Raw genomic sequence first — 21,287 nt, 5'->3', positions numbered from 1 at the left:
TCGAGGCAGGGATTGGGACTAGGACCTGGTCTGACCACACCCCCATTACAGTGAAGATAAGAATGAGTAGAGAACAATCTAAAATGGATGCATGGAAAATTGATGAAGATCTGTTAAGGGATAAAAAATGGGGAAAATAAATAGAGCTAGAATTCTACTTTCAAATAAATGATACAGATGTCTCACCAAAAAATATGGTATGGGAAGCACATAAAGCCTATATGAGGGGCATATTAATCTCAAAAGGGGCACAAAGGAAAAAGGAAAGAACAAAAAATAAGGATAGACTGATGACAGAAGAATTTCAATTAGAGCAAAAACATAAAAGAACTCAAGACGCAACCACAAACATTCTACTAGAAAGAAAAAGAGAAGAACTGAAAGACCTCCTAGAGCAAGAAATTAGACAGGAATTAAATAGAAGTATAAAAGAAAAATACATTGAGAGTAATAAAGTGGGAAAAAATTTGGCAAGAATCCTCAAAAAAAAGAAAGGGGTGAATTTCATAGATAAAATAAAGAATAAAAATTGGGAAATAATCCGAACAACAACAGGGATAGCTAAGGAATTCCAAAAATATTACGCAAACCTCTACTCAGTTAAAAAAGGGGATATACAGGGGATTGATCCGGATAGGAGCGAGAAAATTAAAGAATACTTAAGAAATGCCAAATTGACAAGGTTCGACGAAGACAAATTATCATTTCTAGATATGCCAATTACAGAACAAGAAATAGAGAGGGCTATAAAAGAAACTAGTCCAGGCAAAATTCCAGGACCCGATGGGTATACAATAAATTATTATAAAAAATATAGGGAGCTCCTAACTCCCAGATTAAGAGATTATATGAATGGAATTGGTACCCAGTATGAAATGAGTAAAGACGACCTATCTGCCTCAATCACTGTTATCTGCAAAGAGGAGAAAGACCCTCTACTGTGTTCTAGCTATAGACCCATCTCCCTCCTTAATGCAGATGCAAAATTATTTACAAAAATATTAGCTACAAGGATGAAGAGCTTGATGAAGGAGTGGGTACATAGAGACCAAGTGGGTTTTATTCTGGGACGACAGGGGCGGGATAATGGGATAAAAACTATCCTTTTGATGAATCAAATGTTAAAAAATGAACCATCGAGTATAATACTGTCAATAGATGCTGAAAAACATTTGACAGAGTCAATTGGGAGTTTATGTTAAGAACTTTAGAGGAGCTGGGAATAGGACCCAGAATGATGGCATGGATTAAAACACTATATAATCGCCCAACTGCAAAAGTTTGTCCTATCCCTAGAACCACTACTAGCAACAATCAGGAGATGTGTAGACATTAAGGGGATAAAGATAGGACAAGAGAAGTATAAGGTCTCTGCTTTCGCAGATGACATCCTGCTATATATAACTAACCCTAGGATCACCCTGCCAAACATAATAAAAACTATGAAACAATATGGAGAATTATCTAATTTAAAAATGAATCAAAAAAAATCAGAGATACTGAGCATAAATGTTAAAAAACAAGAAGAAGAGAGGTTAAAAAGTGAATTCCAGTTTAAATGGAGAAAAGATTAAATAAAATATCTAGGGATCAAATTAACACCAACCCCAGAGAAATTATATAAAGCAAATTTTCTTCAACTTCTGAATGATACGAAAACAGAGCTAAATAGACTCTCTCCAAGGATCTTCTCATGGATAGGGAGAATACATACGAAAAAGATGACAATCCTCCCTAAAATACTATATAAATTTCAAATAATCCCAATCCCACAAGCATTCTTTAAGACACTCAAAACTTTGATAACCCGGTTTATTTGGAAACATAAAAAACCAAGGATTAAATACACAACACTAAGTAAAGGAAAGGGACAAGGGGGTTTAGCCCTACCGGACTTTAAAAAATATTATCTAGCCTCAATACTCACACGGGTGATAGAATGGAGCAAAAAAAAAAAGTGATAAAAATTGGGCAATAATAGAAAACACAATTAGCGACACACACTTAGGGAAGATTATTTGGATACCTTCGAAGTTTAGGAAATTAAATATTAGTACTCACATAATTACACGTCAGGCTCTCAAAATCTGGGACACTATACATGTAAGAGAGAATTGGAAACACAATTCACCATTGATACCACTTCAAAACACAAAATTTTTTGCACCTGGGGAAGGGAAGGAATTTGGCAAATGGGTTGAAGATGGGGATGCACGGCTGGCAGACATAATAGACTGGGGAAAAATTATAACTTTTTCAGAATTAAAACAAAAGAAAAAGGATTGGAAAATAAATGAGTGGTGATACCTACAGCTGAGACACTTTGTAGCCACACTACCTCAACCATTAAGAGAAATGAATGATCTACTACCTTTTGAACAGTTATGTGTATCAGACAAAGTAGCAAATAATATCTCAAATGTCTATAAAATTTTGTTAATAACAAAGGAGACAGGGCCCTCACTTAAAGAAAAATGGGAGAGAGACTTGGGACCTTGTAGTGAAGATGTAAAATGGGAAAAGAGTCTACAACTTGTGCACAGTTTGGCGATAGATACTAATACAGAAGAAACAAACTACAAATTGCTCACTAGGTGGTATAATACTCCTGATAAAGTAGGTAGATTTCAGGCGGAGAGCTCAAGAGACTGCTGGAGGGGATGTCAGGCGATTGGGACAATATTCCATATATGGTGGGAGTGTCCGAAAATTAAAAAAATTTGGAAAGAAGTTTTATTCTTGATAAACAAAATTACGAATATACATATTCCTGAAGATCCGCCTGGTTCTCTATGCCCATCAAGTGACACATATCTTTGAAGACGCTGTATTGACGGCGAAACGCGTTGATGTACTTCCGGTTGCGGACCAGACGGAACGTCACTTCCGGTCAGGAACTTCCTGTGTGTGGAACGCACGCCGAGAGCGGCGCCACACGAGTTCACTGTACACGCTTATTTATTTTATCCGCTTGCGAGTATCCATTTGACCTTTTTTATGAAAATAAATTGGTTCAAACATACTTTACCATGTATGGCCCTCTTTTCATTTAATGGTGGAAGCGGAGGCGGACCCATATATCATTGAAGGCTACATAGGAGAAGTCTGTTCTAAAAGATCCCGGGCCACTGTGCAATAAATAACCAAGGTCTTTCTATATCGGCAATCTGGTGAGTGGGGAACCGAGAGGGGCACCTTATCACTTTGCAAGCACTTTGAATTCCTGGCACTTTTGGCACCTTATTTGGATCACATTAAGGACTTTTATTATGCACTTAATATTCACTTGGATTTATTTATAACACTTATGTGCGTTTTATGCACTTGATATTTTACTGTTTATTGCATATTTGATTATTTCAGCACTTAGCACTTTATATTCATGGTAATTTGAGATATATTGGATATTGAAATATCACTGGAGTTAGCGCTGCATAATTTTGTTTGCATCACATGTTAGTGGTGCCATGCTGGGGATGGGACCACGCGCTGAATCTTGTCAGCTGTTTAACCACATTTCTACCAAGGTATGTTTTTAAATGGCATGGTAGACAAGTGCTGCAGCCATGACTTTGATACTGGCCTTAACAGCTGGGAAGGGGCCCTTTTTGATAAAGGTGATAAATGTGGCTGTAGAGATCACTTTTAACCACTTCTGGTCCAGAAGGTTTTACTACCTTAATGACCAGGCCATTTTTTGTGATACGGCACTGCTTTATTTTAACTGACAATTGCACGGTCCTGCGATGCTGTACCCAAATAAAAGTAATGTGCTTTTTTCCCCACAAATGGAGCTTTCTTTTGGTGGTATTTGATCACCTCTGTGGTTTTTATTCTTTACGCTATAAACAAAAAAAGATAATTCTGAAAAAAAAAAAACTGTATTTTTTACTTTCTGATCTAAATCACAGGCAATAAAAAAATCTAATGTTTTCATCATTTTAGGCCAATATGTATTCTGCTCCATATATTTTTGGTAAAAAAAAGTCCCAATAAGTGTATAGTGATTGGTTTGCGCAAAAGTTATCACGTCTACAAACTAGGGGATAGATTTATGGAATTTTTATTTTTTTTACTAGTAATGGCAGCGATCAGCGATTTTTAGCGGGACTGCGACATTGCGGTGGACAGATTGGACACCTAACTGACACTTTTTTTACATTTTTGAGGGGACCAGTAATATTACTACAGTGATCAGTGCTAAAAATATGCATTGTTACTGTACAAATTACACTGGCAGGGAAGAGGTTTACACCAGGGGCGATCAAAGGGTTTAATGTGTTCCTAGGGGGTTCTTGCAAACTGTGTGGGGGGTGAACTCATTTGATGAACATAGAGATCTGTGTTCCTAAATATCAGGAATAGGTACGTCGTTTCATGCAATAGAGCCGACCTGCCTCAGTTTATGTGCTGCTGGCGGTTGCCAAGTGGTTAGGGGGCTCTCAAAGTGTCTCCATAAGCACTTACCGCAAAGTGACGTAGCCCTATGTCGGCAAACTTTGCGGTAGTATACCGGGATGATGCCTCTAGCTAGTGACACCATCCCGGTACTGTGGTTTAGAGCCAACGGTCGGCTTTCCGTCGGTAATGACTGATGCGGCTCGGGAGCCGCTCGATCGTTACCCGGGTGAGTGGGAGGGGACGTACCCCCCTCCCGCCGCTTTCCATGACTTTGCTCGGGGCTCCCGTCCCACCGGGAGCCCCAAGCACCCAGCCGGCACATCCGCCGGCTGGATGGAGTCCCAATCAAAGCCGGAAACAGCTTTGATCGGGTCTACGATGACGTAAACCGGAGGCGGCGTCCATGATGTCACTTCCGGGCTACTGTGCTGCAAAAGGCGGCAAATTTAAAAAACGGCTGTATACAAAAACGCAGTTTTCGGCGTTTTGCATACATGGAAGTGTAGTGGAGGGGTCTAGGGTCTTTTAGACCTTCGATCCCTCCATAAAGAGTACCTGTCACTGCATATTGGTGTTACAAGGGATGTTTACATTGCTTGTGACAGCAATAAAAGTGATCAAATTTTTTTTTTTTTTAAAAACCTGTAATAAAGTTAAAAAAAAAATAAAATAGGAAAAGAAAAAAAAATGTAGCTGTCACCGTTAGCTCGCGCACAAAAAAAAAACGTATACGGAAGTCGAGCCGCGAATGAAATCGCTGTTCAAACCATACATGTGAGGTATCGCCGCGATTGCCAGAGCGTGGACAATAATTAAAAAAAAAAGAGCTACACTCTAACTCTAAACTGGTAACCGTTAAAAAAATTTAAAGCTTCGCCTATTGAGATCTCTATTGACTGTAGTTTGTCGCCATCCCACGGGGGACGCAATTTTAAACCATAACATGTTGGGTATCTATTTACTCGGCGTGACATAATCTTTCACAATATACTAAAAAATGGGCTAACTTTACTGTTTAGTATTTTTTAAATGCAGTGAAATGTGATTTTTCAAAATTTTTCCAAAAAAAATGGCGTTTTAAGGGCCGCTGCCCAAATACCGCGTGACAAAAAATATTGCAATGACTGACATTTTATTCTCCAGAGTCTTTGCTAAAAAAATATATATAATGTTTGGGGGTTCTAAGTAGTTTTCTAGGAAAAAATACTGGTTTTAACTTGTAAACAAAAAGTGTCCGAAATAGGGCTGGGGCTTAAGTGGATAAAGAGAACTGGTCACCTGCCATGCAAATACATAAGAGGTTTGTTAGCCCCATTTTGAAAGCAATAAAGAAAAAAAAAAAGTGTAAATGGGAAAAAAAATGAATGATATAAAATAAATATTTTTTTAAAGCACCCCCCTCACCCCCGCAACGCAGGGCAAGTACGTGTATGTAAATGTCTATTGAGCCACATGTGTGAGGTATTGTTGTGAACCTGTGATAGCAATAATTCTAGGGCCAAAGTTCACAGTTTACTCTAAACTAACAACATCTAAAGGCTTTTAACCACTTAAGCCCCGGAAGATTTTACCCCCTTCCTGACCAGGGGTTTTTTTGCGATTTTTTTACTGCGTGATTTTAACAGACAATTGCGCGGTCGTGCGACGCTGTACCTAAACGAATTTCACTTCCTTTTTTTCCCACAAACAGAGCTTTCTTTTGGTGGTATTTGATCACCTGTACGATTTTTTGATCATGCGCTATAAACAAAAAAAGAGCGTAAATTTTGCAAAAATAACAATATTTTTCACTTTTTTTTATATGAAATTCCCCCAAAAAAAATGTAAAAATCAAAATTTTTTTAACATTTTCGGCCAATTTGTTTTATGCTACATATGTTCGGTAAAAAAACACGCAAAAAGCGTATTTTGATTGGTTTGCGCAAAAATGATCGCGTTTACTAACAAAGGGAAAGATTTTTGTCATTTTTTGGTGTTTTTTTTTTTAGCGAGTAATGGCGGCGATCTGCGATTTTATTTGCGGTACTGCGACATTGCGGCGGACAGATCGGACCCTTGACTGACATTTTTGACACTTTTGGGGGTACCAGTGACATTACTGCAGTAATCAGTGCTATACATATGCACTGTTACTGTAAAAATGACACTGGCAGGGAAGGGGTTAACTGTATTGGAGAGGGAGGGGTTAAGTGTGTCCTAGGGGCGTGTTTCTAACTGTGATGGGACATGTCTCCTATTGTAAAAACAGAGATCAACGGTTCTACATAGTAGAACCAACTGATCTCCATTTTTACACAGGGGAGAATGACAGGCGGCTTGTTTACATAAGCCGCCCGCCTTTCTCCCGCTCTAACGACGATCGTAATGTGTCCGGCGGACATCGCTCGCCCCCTAATGGCTCAAAAGCCGGTCCCAGGCTAGCGACGTAGACCTACGTCACTCTGCCTGGCCGGGGCTGACTGCCGCAGTAAATATACTGTGCGCAGTCGGCAAGCGGTTAAAGTGTCACCTATAAATAATTTTGGGTAACATCATTTTTTGTGATTTTTGAGGGCATGTACAATTTTAAGGCTTGACATGTTTGGTATCTATTTGGTTTCTATGTACTTAGTGCTCCCCAATATTTTATATGTTACCGAAAATGGGGTATAATATTGTGTTTGTTTGCACTAGAAGTAATTTTAATGTAATTTTTCCTAAAAAAAAAATGTATTTGATAAATAGTAGCACAAATATCATACATATTAAAAATTGCAACTACTACCAGTTTATTCTCCAGGGTCTCTGCTTTCAGAAAATATACAGTATATGCCTTTTTATTTGGGAGGGGGGTATGGTCATTTCTAGCAAAAAATGCAGACTTTAACGTGTGGAAAAATGTTAAAATTGCAAGTGATTATTGTTTGCCTGTAAATACATCATCAGTGTGCAGAGCTACTGTATGTGTGGAGGAATGATGGACTCCAAGCCAAAACTTGAATCCACCATTTAGGATGAGAGTTTGGAGGATTGGGTCAGTGCAGTCAGTTCTTTTGATTCTACAGACAATTAAAGATTATTCAAATAAGATATGTTCCATATGTGTTTTTCATATGTATTACAGATACATTGCTATACAACTGAATAGCTGGAAAGGACTGTGTTTTGGCCACAAGATAACTTTAAGCACTTTACACATTAGCCCCTGGCTTGTTTTTTAAACATATACATAGTGAACAGAGTTAAAGGATTATCTATACATGACAAAGGGAATTATTAACTAACTTCTAATAGAGTGCGGCATTTCTGTTTTTCTTCACAGTTTCACAGCTTAAAATGAGCATGGATGCTAAAGATACAACTTCCAAAGTAAGAATAACGTTCTATTTAATCAATATTTAACATTCAATTCTACATAATATAAGCATAACAGCTTCCTGTATAAACTAAATAACAGAGTTAAAAATGTTCTTTGTGCCAATGCTTCTGGGGGTGGAAGATTTTTTTTCCATTTTGATGTTTCTTTCTTATACCTTGATTATAGGTTTACAAAAAAAAAAGGTATAAACTAATAGTATTGCTCAATCGCTTTTATCTTTGAATTGTAGAAAATATCATTTTGATCTCTACATTGGTTTTACATGTATTTTGCCAAATGCGCTTTGTATCTCTTCTCAAATATGCTTTCTTAATTAAAAGAATCTAATTATTTGGTTCAAAACAAAACAACCATCAACTTAATCAAACTGTAATAGATGTATACTCTATACAATGCTGTATACATGGCTTTGAATCTGATTTACCCAAAGGGATTAGGAAAACATTTTAAAGGTTTGTTGTAGAAGCAATTCTTTTTTTTTTGTTTGTTTATTGAAATGCCACAAGTATTATACAAAGATCTACTATTGATGCACACCAAAAATTATTAGTCAATATATTACTTCTACAGTATTGATCATATATTAATAATAATAGTTTATTTATTACAAAGTAGGATCAAATAGAAGTTTATATAAAAAAAATACTATGTTTTGGGTCCAGAAAAAATCCTCTTCATTGGGGGTTACAGAAATACAACAAAATATTAACAAAAAGGAATGTATGAATTGGTATACGTTGGACATATATAGAATGTAATCAATAAACTAGGAGACAATGCATAAATTAACTATCATGATTCATAAGGCATGTTTTAAAAAGGTAATCCTGGATATTGGGGGTTAAAAAAACTACTGAAAATTAAAATAATAGTATGTAAGTATTCATATTATCAGTCAAATATAGTATATGATCATGTTATCAATATTAAAAGTAATCTGATAATGAAATAATAAAACAATCCAAATATCTTGTAGATGAGGCTAAACATAGTTAAATAATGTAAACGAAAAAAAAAATTGAGAGTGTATGGGTTAAAAATCATTCTCGTTAGAATATTGTACTACCAATGCACATATACGAAAATGTTAGTATAAATCTTTGTAAAATATTATCTTGTCTATTTGAATATTTAATTTAAAACATTTGACATACACAAACTAAGATTGTATAGCTTTAGAGATAAAGAATGTCAATGTGTCAGCAGGGGACAAACTACAGTACAAAAATATAGGACAAACTAACGCATACAAATTGAAAAAGAGTTGATGGTTATATCACTTTAGTGTAAAAGCCAATCCCCTTGACAATGTTTGTTTAGATAAAATGTTAGTATCAAGTTATAACTGCATACTAACATTTGTACGGGGGAAAAGTTGATCCAGGAATATCCGATTGCCTCTTGGAAGATCAGGAAGGCAATGTTTCCCCTGCTGGAGCAGCTTTGCTGTTTTTTTTTTTTGCCTGGGGCAGAGCTTGTGCTGTCACCCACGCTTTGCTGGTGCCAGCACCAGCGCCATTTACATTGTTCAATGCACTATTATCACAATGATGCCGTTTTTTTGTCATATGTTTAATAAACACGGTACCATTGGAGACGTGTATTGTTTCTTGCCAGGCTTAACCACTGAGCAAGAGAGAGAGATCATAGTGGAGCTCTCATTCAAGGTGATGTATGTGTTCTTGTGTCAAAGAGTCCATTATTCAAGACCCATGCAGCTTCATGCTTTACCAGACCTCCTATAATTTGGGGTCTGTTTCTCTAGTAAGAGGCTGTCTATGTTGAGGTGATAGGTTCACCAGCAACACTTAACGTAGTTGTCTCATCTTATGAAAATGATAGTCATCATCTTAACAAATCACAGCACAGAGCCCTGTGTTTACTAACAACCAGACTTGTATAAAGTACTCGAAATTTCTACTTGAGTAAAAGTACAAGTGCTCGATCAAAAAATTACTTGAGTAGAAGTGGAAGTGCTCGCAGAAAAAGTTACTTAAGTAGAAGTACTAAAGTATTCAACCTTTTTTTTACTTAAGTATTGCAAGTAGTTTTTTCAAAAAATTTGCTACTTAAGTACTAAAAGTAAAAAGTACCAGTAGTTTTGAAAAAAAATTTCTACTCAAGTACTGAAAGTAGAAGTAGAAGTACTGTGTTATGTAGTTATTAAAGAAAGAAGTCAAAAGTATGAATATCATATTGTTTTTATTATTTCAAATGATTTATTCAAATGATTAACCTGTGTTTGTTAGTAGTTTCTTGATGCACTTTAAGCGCTGTAGCACCATTTATTTGTTTGTTTCATATTTTCTTTTTATTGGAAAGATTTGGTATAGCAGCTTTTATTATACACAGCCTTTATTTTCGTATGCGCTGATTTACAAATGACATTATACACATTTTTTTGAGCTTTATGCAACCTGCCATCTACTGTTCTGGCAGTGGTAATTTTTTTAAAAGTAACGAGTAACTATGCAGCACAAAAAAAAAATACTTGAGTAGAAGTATCGAAATCATCGAAAAAATGTAGTGAAGTAAAAGTAGAAGTAGGAGAAAAAAATTCTACTCTAGGAAAGTACAGATACCGCATTTCGGTACTTAAGTACAGTACTTAAGTAGTTCTACTTCGTTACTATACATCTCTGCTAACAACACAGGGCTCTGTACAGAGAGCACATATTTCACACATTACACTTATTAGGTACACAGTAAATCATTTCATTGCCCCTAGATCTTAACTCCTTCATAGCCAGTGTCATTAGTATAGTGCCCATGTATAGTATTAGCACTGATCATTGTATTAGTGTCCCTGGTGATATCAGTGTTAGTTCCTATCAAGTGTAAGTTAGTGTCAGATTGCCATAGCAGTCCCACTTTAAGTCACTGTTCACCGCCATTACTAATATAAGAAGAAAATAAATAAAAATGCAAATATACAGTATCTCACAAAAGCGAGTATACCCCTAACATTTTTGTAAATATTTTATTATATCTTTTCATGTTACAACACTGAAGAAATTACACTTTGCTACAATGTAAAGCAGTAAAGGGGTGAGTGTACAGCTTGTATAACAGTGTAAATTTGCTGTCCCCTCAAAATAACTCAGCACACAGCCATTAATGTCTAAACCACTGGCAACAAAAGTGAATACACCCCTAAGTCAAAATGTCCAAATTGGGCCCAGTTAGTCATTCTCCCTCCCGGTGTCATGTGACTCGTTAGTGTTACAAGGTGTCAGGTGTGAACGGGAAGCAGGTGTGTTAAATTTGGTGTTATCGCTCTCACTCTCTCATACTGGTCACTGGAAGTTCAACATGGCACCTCATGGCAAAAAACTCTCTCAGGATCTGAAAAAAAGAATTGTTGCTCTACATAAAGATGGCCCAGGCTATAAGAATATTGCCAAGCCAGACCCAGAAACTGAACTGCAGCACGGTGGCCAAGACCATACATTGGTTTAACAAGACAGATTCCACTCAGAACAGGCCTCACCATGGTCGACCAGGGAAGTTGAATGCATGTGCTCAGCATCTTTCCAGAGGTTGTCTTGTGAAATAGACGTATGAGTGTTTCCAGCATTGCTACAGAAGTTGAAGGGGTGGGGGGTCAGCCTGCCGGTGCTCAGACCATATGCCGCACACTGAATCAAATCGGTCTGCATGGCTGTCGTCCCAGAAGGAAGCCTCTTCTAAATGCACAAGAAAGCCCACAAACAGTTTGCTGAAGACAAGCAGACTAAGGACATGGATTTCTGGAACCATGTCTTGTGGTCTGATGAGACAAAGATAAATTTATTTGGTTTTCAGATTCAGATGGTGTCAAGCGTTTGTGGCAGCAACCAGGTGAGGAGTACAAAAACAAGTGTCTTGCCTACAATCAAGCATGGTGGTGGGAGTGTCATGGTCTGGGGCTGCATGAGTGCTGCCGGCTAAGGATGGGCTTACATAGTTGCATAGTTTGTGAGGTTGAAAAAATACATCAGTCCATCCAGTTCAACCTAAGATGTGTTTGTGTGTTTGCTGTTGACCGTACATTGAATACCCCTTTTTGTTGTGGTCTTTAACCACCTCCCACCCAGCCACTGTACATATAAGGCCGGGCGGGAGTCTCATCCTTCTGATCGGACGTTCCGGAACGTCCTTCAGAAGGAGCGAGATCACGCCGCCGCGGGCATGCGCAGCGGCGCAATCTTGATGTGCCTGTGTCCCTCCGACACAGAGCAACAAGATGCGGCAGGAGGGCCCTGTGATTGGCCCTCCTGATCACATGACGGCTGTGTCCAATCACAGCCGTCATGTAATGTAAACACAGCCATTGTAACGGCTTCAATCTCTTCTCCTCCTGACAGATCCTGTCAGTGAGGAGAAGAAGAGAGGATCTCTATTAAAGCCGGGGGGATCAGTGAGTATTTCTAATTACTCACTGATCACAGGGGGGGTCTGTGCTGGTAATCAGAACATTGATTACCAGTGCAGCCCTGGGGGGGGGGGGGTGCCACTAGAGCCACCAGGGATGCCCACCCATGACCACCAGGGATGCCCACTATGGCCACCAGGGATGGCAAACAGAGCTCAGAGAGCCTGCCAGTGGTGCCCTCCCTATCACTGCTGCCCACCAATGCCATCTATCAGTGCTGCCCACCAGTGCCCATTATTGCCATCTATCAGTTCCGCCCACCAGTGCCCATTATTGCCCACCAGTGCTGCCTATCAGTGCCCATCAATGCTGCCCATCAGTGCCGATCAGTGCCGCCCATAAGTGCCACCTATCAGTGCCCATTAGTGCCCATCAGTGCCACCGATCAGTGCCCATCAGTGCTGCCTATCAGTGCCCATCAGTGCTGCCTATCAGTGCCCATCAGCGCTGCCTATCAGTGCCCACCAATGCTGCATATCAGTGCGATCTATCAGTGCCACATATCAGTGCTGCATATCAGTGCTACCTATCAGTGCCCATCCGTGCTGCATATCAGTGGCACCCCATCATGCCACCCCATCAGTGTCTCCTCATCAGTGCCTGTCAGTGCGGCATCATCAGTGCTCATCAGTGCAGGGAAAAACGTATCTATTTACAAAATGTTATAACCTAAACAAAAAAACTTTTTTTTTTTTTTTCAAACTTTTCTGTATTTTTTTATTTGTGCACCAAAAAAGAAAAAACCTGCCGGTGATCAAATACCACCAAAAGAAAGCTCTATTTGTGGGGAAAAAATGACACAAATTTGGTTTAGGTACAGTGTTGCATGACCGCACAATTGTCATTCAAAATGCAACAGCGCTTAAAGATGAAAATTGGCCTGGGAAGGAAGGGGGTTTAAGTGCCCAGTATTGAGGTAGTTAAGGTGCCCGTCTAATAGTTTTTTTTAAACTATCGATGCTCCCTGCTGATACAACTGCTTGTGGAAGAGAATTCCACATCCTTACTGCTCTGACAGTAAAGAACCCCTTACGTATTCTAAGGTTAAACTGTTTTTCCTCTAGTTTTAGTGAGTGGCCACGTGTCATTTTGTATTCCCTTTCTCTAAAAAGTTTGTTCCTTATGCTAGGGTCATCACCAGTACAGTATTTGTACATTGATATCATATCCCCCCTCAATTGTCTCTTCTCCAGAGAGAATAAGTTCAGTGCTTGTAGTCTTTCCTCATAGCCGATGCCCTCCATTCCCCTAATTATTTTTGTTGCCCTTTTCTAGACTCTCTCCGGTTCCAGCACATCCTTCCTGAGGACTGGTGCCCAGGACTGGACAGCATACTCCAGATGTGGCCGGACCAGAGTCTTGTAGAGAGGGAGAGAATAATCTCTTTATTTCTGGAGTGAATCCCCTTTTTTATATATGCCAGTATTCTGTTGGCTTTGCTTGCAGTGGCTTGGCATTACATGCCACTTGCCAAGCCTGTTGTCCACCAGTACCCCCAGGTCCTTTTCCATCCTAGACTCACCCAGAGGTTTCCTCCTCAATGAGTAGCTTGCTTTCATGTTTCTGATGCCCGAATGCATTACTTTACATGTTTCAACATTAAACCTCATCTGCCATGTAGTTGCCCACCCCATTATTTTGTTCAGGTCCGCTTGTAAGGCTTCTACATCCTGCATAGAAGATATTGGCATGCTTAGTTTAGTATCATCCACAAATACTGAGATTGTACTAGATATCCCCTCCTCTAGATCATTTATGAATAAATTAAACAGGATTGGTCCCAGGACAGAACCTTGGGGGACTCCACTTTCCACACCCGCCCAATCCGAGCCAGTTCTCTATCCAGGTACTCACCCTATGGTCCATACCTACATTCCTTAGTTTGTACAGTAAGCGTTTGTGGGGAACGGTGTCAAATGCCTTTGCAAAGTCCAGATACAGTGGGGATCGAAAGTTTGGGCACCCCAGGTAAAAATTTGTATTAATGTGCATAAAGAAGCCAAGATGGAAAAATCTCCAAAAGGCATCAAATTACAGATTAGATATTCTTATAATATGTCAACAAAAGTTAGATTTTATTTCCATCATTTACACTTTCAAAATTACAGAAAACAAAAAAATGGCGTCTGCAAAAGTTTGGGCACCCTGCAGAATTTATAGCATGCACTGCCCCCTTTCCAAGGTTGAGACCTGCCAGTGTCATGGATTGTTCTCAATCATCGTCTGGGAAGACCAGGTGATGTCAATCTCAAAGGTTTTAAATGCCAAGACTCATCTGACCTTGCTCCAACAATCAGCACCATGGGATCTTCTAAGCAGTTGTCTAGAAAACTGAAACTGAAAATAGTTGACGCTCACAAAGCTGGAGAAGGCTATAAGAAGATTGCAAAGCGTTTTCAGATGTCAATATCCTCTGTTCGGAATGTAATTAAGAAATGGTAGTCATCATGAACAGTGGAAGTTAAAGCAAGATCTGGAAGACCAAGAAAAATATCAGACAGAGCAGCTCGCAGGATTGTGAGAAAAACAATTCAAAACCCATGTTTTACTGCACAATCCCTCCAGAAAGATCTGGCAGACACTGGAGTTATGGTAGACTATTCCACTATAAAGAGATACTTGTACAAATATGGTCTTCATGGAAGAGTCATCAGAAGAAAACCTCTTCTATGTCCTCACCACAAAAATCAGCATTTGAACTTTGCAAATGAACATATAGACAAGCCTGATGCATTTTGGAAACAAGTTCTGTGGACCGATGAGGTTAAAATTGAACTTTTTGGCCGGAATGAGCAAAGGTACATTTGGAGAAGAAGGGGCACAGAATTTATTGAAAAGAACCTCTGTCCAATTGTTAAGCATGGGGGTGGATCAATCATGCTTTGGGGTTGTATTGCAGCCAGTGGCACAGGGAACATCTCACGAGTAGAAGGAAAAATGGATTCAATAAAATTTCAGCAAATTTTGGATGGTAACTTGATGCACTCTGTGAAAATGCTGAAGTTAAAGAGAGGATGGCTTCTACAAATGGATAATGATCCTAAACACACCTCGAAATCCACAGGGGATTACATCAAGAGGCATAAACTGAAGGTTTTGCCATGGCCTTCACAATCTCCTGACCTCAACATAATTGAAAATCTATGGATAGACCTTAAAAGAGCAGACAGCCCAGAAATCTCAAAGAACTGGAAGACTTTTGGTAAGGAAGAATGGGCAAAGATACCTCAAACAAGAATTGAAAGACTCTTGGCTGGCTACAAAAAGTGTTTACAAACTGTGATACTTGCCAAAGGGGGCAGTGCAAGATATTAACTCTGCAGGGTTCCCAAACTTTTGCAGACACCATTTTTTTGTTTTCTGTTATTTTGAAAGTGTAAATGAGGGAAATAAAATCTAACTTTTGTTGACATATAAGAATGTCTAATCTGTAATTTGATGCCTTTTGGAGATTTTTCCTTCTTTCCTTGGCTTCTTTATGCACATTAATACAAATTTTTACCTGGGGTGCCCAAACTTTTGATCCCCACTGTACACCACATCCACAGGCTTACCTTTTTATCTAGGTGGCAGCTCACTTCATCATAGAAGGTTAATAGATTGGTTTGGCAAGAACGATTTTTCATGAATCCATGCTGATTACTACTAATAATACCGTTTTCATTACTAAAGTCTTGTATATATTCCCTTAACATCCCCTCCAAGATCTTGCAGACTACTGATGTTAGGCTGACCGGCCTATTGTTACCCGGGATATATCTCGGCCCTTTTTTAAATATTGGTACCACATTGGCTTTTTTCCAATCAGCTGGCACCATACCCGTTTGTAGACTATCCTTAAAGCGGAGTTCCACCTAAAAAAAAAAAGAAGGGAATTTAGAAGGGAATGACGCGCGCGCCCCGGAACGGACGTCGGGGCCGGTGCAGGCGCATCGATTCCTGGGAGTGATGACGTTCAGCTCCCAAGAATCATTGCAAGCCAGGAAGTGACGACGGGCCGTGGCCGCCAAGGGGAGGAAGAGGAAGTAAGGTAAGTATATTTTCTTCTAATCCAAGGTAAGTAAAAATAAAAAAAAATGCGATTATCCAAGTTCCCTGCTCATTTTCATCTATGCCATGGTGGCCAGCATTTCTCATTTCATTAGTTGGGTCTTTTTAGTTGTGATATTTTCAATAAACTGAGACTTTTGTACCTCCTATCTTCAAGCAAGGTTTGTCCTTGGTCTGTGGGAGCGCTTTTTATCCCATTTTTGCTGCTTGTATCGTTTATCTCATTGGGACGGAGTATGGGTCAGCTGCATCCCTGACGAGATTCATGGTCATTTTTCATCATTCACCATTTTCACTTTTTAATTACTTTTCTGGTCTCTATATTTGTCAGTTCTTAGCGCCAGGTTTTTCTGTGTGTATAGACATTAATGGCTGTGTGTTGAGTTATTTTGAGGGGACAGCAAATGTACACTGTTATACAAGCTGTACACCAGTGTTAATTTCGTCGACTAAAACCGACTAAAACGTTTTCGTTGACTAAATTAACACAATTTTAGTCGACTAAAACTAAAACAATTCAGATGACTAAAATACAACTAAAACTAAAATGGCATTTTAGTCAAAAGACTATAACTAAAATGAAATCGAAATTTGCTGCCAAAATTAACACTGGTGCATGCTCAAAGCTGAATACCATAAATAATAACATATTAGATTTTTCACTCCAGGACCAGCAGTAGTATATAATGAGTTTGGAAATTGTAGAGAAATGCTTAAATAATGCATTACAAATTACAATTGAACTACACCCATTCAATTATAGATGACTAAAATTTGTTTTAGTCGACTAAAATGTAGGATGTTTTAGTCGATTAAAAAGTAGGACGTTTTAGTCGACTAAAATGTACTGGAGTTTTAGTCGACTAAATACGACTCAAACTAAAACACTAGCAGAAGACTAAAATGGGACTAAAACTAAAATGCCATTTTAGTCCTAAGACTAAGACTAAAACTAAATTGAAATTTGCTGCCAAAATTAACACTGCCGTACACTCACTACTTTACATTGTAGCAAAGTGTAATTTCTTAAGTGTTGCCACATGAAAAGATATAATAAAATATTTTCAAAAATGTGAGGGGTGTACTCACTTTTGTGAGATGTACATTTGTACATGCTACAACTTTCACACAAACCAATAAATATACACTTGTTAGGATTTTTATTTTTATTTTTTTACCAAAGACTTGTGGAAGAATACCCTTTGGTCTAAATTTATGAATACATTAGATTTTTTTTTACTGGATATGTGTCAGCGTCACCTGCAGGACCAAGTGACAGGGAGCGCACCTCAGAAGGTTGTGAACCCAATGGCTGACTGCTGAGGGTCAATGGCTCAGAGAAACAGCTACACAGGTTCGCAGCCATGGTCCTGGACAGGGAGCTAGAGCATAAAAGTACCCAGAGCGTGGAGTCTAAAGCCTCGTACACACGCAACGAATTTCCGCCAACCGTCTTTTGTCCAGAGTGGTGTCTGTTTGTTGGAATGTGCTCTAGACTGTACACGAATTTTCCCGCACGACAGAATTCTACTTCAGAAGTGATGTCATGTGTTGGATTGCTTTCTTTGTGTTCTTTCATCTCTGAGCATGCCTAGTCTTGCTCATAAGATTTTTCCCCATCGAAATCTGTACTAATGAGACGAAAATCGGACGTGTTTTGACGGTCGACAAAAATTATATAGCCTGCACACCAGGATTTTTTCGGCCGAAAAGTCGGAGTCGGTTGTCGGAAGCACCATACTAACAAGCTGAAAATCGGCAGATCGGTCGTCGGACGAAATTTCCCGGCCGAATTTCTACTCGTGTGTACGGGGATTAAGAGCCAGCAGGTTTTCACCAGAGCCTCTGAGGGTGAGGATGGACTTGACTGCAGCTGACTCCAGGTCCCGGCTCCCCAGGATCTCCCAGCTCACGCTCACACTTGGCTCTGACGGATGGAGAGGAAGCAACAGTACAGTACCACAAGGGATAGTCAGGAAAACAAGCCAAAGGTCGGGGCAACAAGCAGACAGGGATGGTCAGGTGAACAAGCCAAAGTCAGTGCACAGAGATCAGACATAGAGCACACAGCAACAAAAACTCAGGGAAGTTTTCAAACAATTGTTGCACAACTGTAGCTGGCTTGCAGTGCACAGGTTAATATAGTATTTCCTGTTAGGGGCTGGGGTAGAGCCATGCAGAGAGAAGATTACTTAAACCTCAGGTGTTGAGATCACAGTCCCTAAAGCTGATACACAGATCAGAGAGGTAAGCAGACAGTCAGGGCATGAAACAATACTGCAGATTCATGACAGACCCCCCCCCCCCTTTTACGTGGCCTCCCCTCTCTCGCTTGGGCCCAGGCTTGGAGAGGAACCTCAAATGAAACCACCTCAAAAGACGAGGTGCAAAGACATCAGATGCAGGGATCCAAGACCTCTCCTCAGGACCAAAACTTTTCCAATGCATAAGGTTCTGAAATATGCCTTTACAGAGCTGGGAATCCAGAATTTAACAAACCTCGTACTCCTGATTATCCTCAGGGACTGGAACCGAGGTAGGGAGAGGACGAGAGAACTTAAGGACTAAAGGCTTCAGAAGGGAAACGTGGAAGGAGTTTGCTATCTTGAGGCTTTTAGGGATCTAAAGTTTAAAACAAACCGGATTTAGTTTAGAAATTATAGTGTACGTGCCAATTAATCTTGGGTCGAATTTCAGAGAAGGAACCCGGAGCTTGATGTTCCTGGTTGAAAGCCAGACTTTGTCTCCTGGCTGTAGAGAGGGCGGCTTACACCTGTGACGGTCGGCAAAACTTTTGAATTTGTTGGCGGCTGCCTGGAGGAAATCATGAACGTCACTCCAAATACAATTGAAAGGTTCTTGAAATGCAGCCATAGCTGGAATGTCCGGAGAACAGGTCATAGGAAGAGGGAGCTGAGGGTGTCTTCCATAAACTGTGAGAAAGGGTGTCTTCTGAGAACTGATGTTAACATGAATATTGTGCTCATCAGAGACTAATCACATCATTTTTTTAAATCCGAAACAAAGTTTATTAAAGAAAACACTCATCTCATCAGTAGACTCCTGATTAACCAGTCTGTCCAATGGATTGAGGGTGGTAAGAAGAGGAAAAATCCAAGATAATATTGAGGGATTTGCATAAGGCTCTCCAAAAGCGAGATGTGACTATATTATTCTCAGATGGTGGAAGATCGGTGATAAAGTCCATGGAAGTGTGCGACCGGGGGGCTCCTTCGGAATGGGCAAGGGGATGAGAAGACCAGCAGGAGCTTGCATGGAAGATTTAGACATGACAAGCCTTAACGTAGTCTTTGACATCCGAACGGAGAGTAAGCCACCAGCAGTGGCTACTGATGAGAAGGAAGGATCAGAGGAATCCAGCATGACCTGCCACCTTGGAATTATGTCCTCAATGAAGGATCTTAGCTCATTGGGGATGAAGGTATTGCCAGGAGGAATTTTTGACTCCAGAGGGGTAGAATGGGCAAAAATGCATGAGGTAGGAATGATCGCATCAGGTTCAGAGGTGGGCTCCTCATTCAGTGTGTCAAAAGACCTAGAGCGTGCATCAGCCTGACTGTTGCAGGAACCAGGTTTGTATGTAATAGTGAAAATAAAACTGGAAAAGAAAAGACTCCATCTGACCTGTCCGGGATTTAGACATTTGGCATTCTGTAAGTACTGCAGATTTTTATGATCAGTGAAATATGTTATGGAGTGAAAGGAACCCTCCAAGAGATGACGCCACTCCTCTAATGCCAATTTAGAGTTCCAGATCGCCAATAGCGCAATTTTTCTCTGCCTGAGAACATTTCTTGGAGAAAAACGTACATGGTTGACATCTCCCCTCAAAGGATTGAAGAAGCACACCCCACCTCCCACCCCAGTCAAAAAAGCATCCACTTCAATAAAGAATGTCTCCTCGAGAGATTGAGAAGCAAAGGCCTGTTTTAATTCATGAAATGCAGAGACAGCTTCTGAAGGCCACTCCTTGGCATTCGCACCCTTCTTGATCAAGACGATAATCAGTGCAGCAATGGAAGAATAATTCCTAATAAACTGCCTGTAATCATTTGTGAACCCAAGAAAGCGTTGTGTTGCCTTGAGGCTGGCAGGGAGAGGCCAGTTAGTAATGGCCAAGACCTTTCCAGGAACCATACGAAGACCCAAACGAGAGACAAAACTGCCTAAAATTAGGACCTCCAAACACTCAAATGAACATTTTTCCAACTTGGCATAAAGACAGTGTCGGCGAGGGCGCCGCTGTACACGGATATCCCTGCTGCAGTTTGTTTTGGAGTCCTACAGATAAATATATTTACAGATACTTAGTTTTAGTAAAACTTGGGGAATAGAGAGACTTTGCATATCTGCCCAAACCATTTGATCCAAAGGTCGGATATTTTGTGCCTGCATTTCTGCAGCAATGCTTTCCTGAGAGCTGCTTGAGCCTTAATTTGTTGACCTATTAACCCTGTGTGTACCCTTTGATCTGTGCTATAACCAACTTAATGTTTGATACTGTAGTGAAAGCGAATCCTCTTTTTGGTTTCACCATTGAAGTAGCTCAGAAAAAATCCCCTGAAGAAACCGTTCCGGTGAAACATGTTGGGATTGCTACTCCGTGATATCAGTAGATTTTCTACCTCTGAACTGAGTGTATATGCAGCAAACAAATTAATTTTAACAATATATGTGCAATATATGTCTTTCTTTTTTCTTTTTGTGTTATTTTAAATGTAATAATACAATTTGTACTTTTATATATAAAAAAAGTATTTTTGATTTTTTGGCACCTGAAAAATCCTCAACCCAATTTTCTCCTCCATAAATTATGGTTGGTTTAGATTTTTTCCTGTTTTGGCAAAAAGATTATTCTCTCTAAGGCGCTGGAGTACAATCCAGACATGGTTTCTGTGAACAACCATGTTTTCAGAAAAGATGAGAATGTCATCCAGATAGATGACAACAAATTGATATAGCAGATACAAAGTTTTGGAACACAGCTGGGGCATTACACAGACCAAAGGGCATAACTAATTATTCGTGATGTCCATCTTTAGT

Source organism: Pelophylax lessonae (genome assembly GCF_965119305.1).
Source record: "Pelophylax lessonae genome assembly, chromosome: 4".
Lineage (NCBI taxonomy): Eukaryota > Metazoa > Chordata > Amphibia > Anura > Ranidae > Pelophylax > Pelophylax lessonae.
Note: the sequence above shows the minus strand (reverse complement) of the source record.